General features: G+C 25.4%; 1 protein-coding gene across 10 annotated transcripts in view; it reads right to left on the minus strand.

Annotated features, from left to right (window-relative positions):
• The window catches only part of LOC135095085 (serine/threonine-protein phosphatase 6 regulatory ankyrin repeat subunit B-like), a 77,699-nt gene that overhangs the window by 46,427 nt on the left and 28,772 nt on the right, over positions 1–2,500 (minus strand). The gene's annotated exons all lie outside the window — the stretch shown is intronic.

A 2,500-nucleotide genomic window follows, 5' to 3' on the forward strand; every position in this document is an offset into this window, starting at 1 on the left:
GTATCGTATTATATTTATTAAAGTTTATATATTTATTGTTATAATAATAATAATAATAATAATAATAATAATAATAATAATAATAATAATAATAATATTATTATTATTATTATTATTATTATTATTATTATTATTATTATTATTATTATCATTATTATTATTATTATTATTATTATTATTATTATTATTATTATCATTATTATAACAATAAATATATAAACTTTAATAAATATAATACGATACCAATAATAATAATAAAAATAATAACAATAATAATAATAATATTACTGCTGTTGTTGTTGTTGTTGCTATTATCTTTTTTATTATATTTCATTATTATCATTATCATTTTATTATATGTATAAATGATGTTAGTAATAGTATTTATTAGTTGGCTGTTCCTTTCGTTAGGGAATGTTGGATTGATAAAAAATATATTAGACATGGATTAAGTAATAAACAAATAGGCTTCGCTGAAAATCTTAGTTAGGATAGATTAGGTTGGTCTTTTTGTTTAAAGCAAATTATGCAGCCCTAAAGTCAACCTTCGTATTTCATATATTTTTCTAAAAAAAAAAAAAAAAAAAAAATATTGTTAGTACATGCAGCAAATGTAGCGAAAGAGAACACGTTGGTAATGAGAGTTATGGAAATCAATGTTCCTTGTTCGTTAGTATATTACTTAAAAGGAAATAAAGAAGGCCGGTAACTGGTGAGGCCTTACAAAATGATAGGTACAGTGAGGTACCTAATTGTGCCAAAATTGTGAGGTGCTTTCAGCTTTCATTTTTGTGTAATTCATGAGAGAATGTGAATAAGTAATGTGAAACATGGCGTGTTGCCAAAGAATTAAATGAGGTGAAGTAAGATTTTCTTGTTTTTATCATTATATCTTGGCTACTTGACTATAACCTTTGTTGTTTTTAGGTTAGAAAGGGTAACAAACATCCGACTTCCATGGTAGTTTATCATGTGTCAGGTGCTAAGAGGGTTGTTAAAAAGACTTTGCTTAGTTATAAGTTGTTCAAATTATTAAAACATTCTTTCTTAGTCACATTCTCTCTCTCTCTCTCTCTCTCTCTCTCTCTCTCTCTCTCTCTCTCTCTCTCTCTCTCTCTCTCTCTCTCTCTCTCTCTCTCATAATAATAATAATAACAATAATAATAATAATAATAATAATAATAATAATAATAATAATAATAATAATAATAATAATAATAATAATAATAATAATAATAATAATAATAATAATAATAATAATAATAATAATAATAATAATAATAATAATAAGGAAATTTGTTATCACAATAATACTAGGAAAAAAAAACACCTGTTAATGATAATGATAAATATGAAAAAAATACCTACTACTACAACTACTACTACTACTACCACCACTACTACTACAAATACTGCTACTACTAAAACTACTACTACTACAACTACTGTTACTAATGCTACTATCACCACTATTACTACAACTACTACTTTTACTACTAGAACTACTACTACTACAACTACTGCTACTACTACTACTACTACTACTACTACTACTATCCCCACAACTACTATAATTACTACTACTACTACTACTACTACTACTACTATAACTACTACTATTACTACTACTACTACTATTGTTACTATTACTACTACTATTACTACTAATACTGCTATTACTACTATTACTTCTACAACTACTACTACTAAAACTACTTCTACTATTACCAGTACTATTACTGCTATTAGTACTACAACAACAACAACTACTAGTATTACTACTACTACTACTAGAACTACTACTACTATTACTACTACTATTACTAATACTACTATGACTGTTACTACTACTACTACTACTACTACTATTATTACTACTAATACTGCTACTACTACTACTACTTCTACAACTACTATTACTACTAAATCTACTACTACTATTACCAGTACTATTACTGCTACTACTACAACAACTACTAGTAATACTACTACTACTACTACTAGTACTGCTATTACTACTAGTACTACTACTACTACTACTGTTATTACTACTGTTATTATTACTACTTCTACTACTAAAACTACTACTACTATTACCAGTACTACTATTGCTACTACTACTAGTACAATTACTACTACTTCTACTACTTCTACTATTACTAGTACTACTACTACCACTATTACTACTAGTACTACTACAATTAGTAATAATAATATAATATAATATAATAATGATGATGATGATGATGATGATGCTGATGATGATGATGATGATGATAAAAGGACGATGATGATAAGGAAGAAAGACATTAAAAATGTATATGATGATACTGATAGCTATGATTATAGAATATATAACAAGGAGATCAAGGTGAAAAATAATGATAATAATAATGTATTTCATGATTATTTATTTATGTAGTGAAAACTATCACAATAGGTAATAATAAAAACACCATTACTTCTTCTAGGAGTACTTCTACTACTACTACTACTACTA

This window comes from Scylla paramamosain, chromosome 47 (assembly GCF_035594125.1).
Source record: "Scylla paramamosain isolate STU-SP2022 chromosome 47, ASM3559412v1, whole genome shotgun sequence".
Classification (NCBI taxonomy): Eukaryota; Metazoa; Arthropoda; class Malacostraca; order Decapoda; family Portunidae; genus Scylla; species Scylla paramamosain.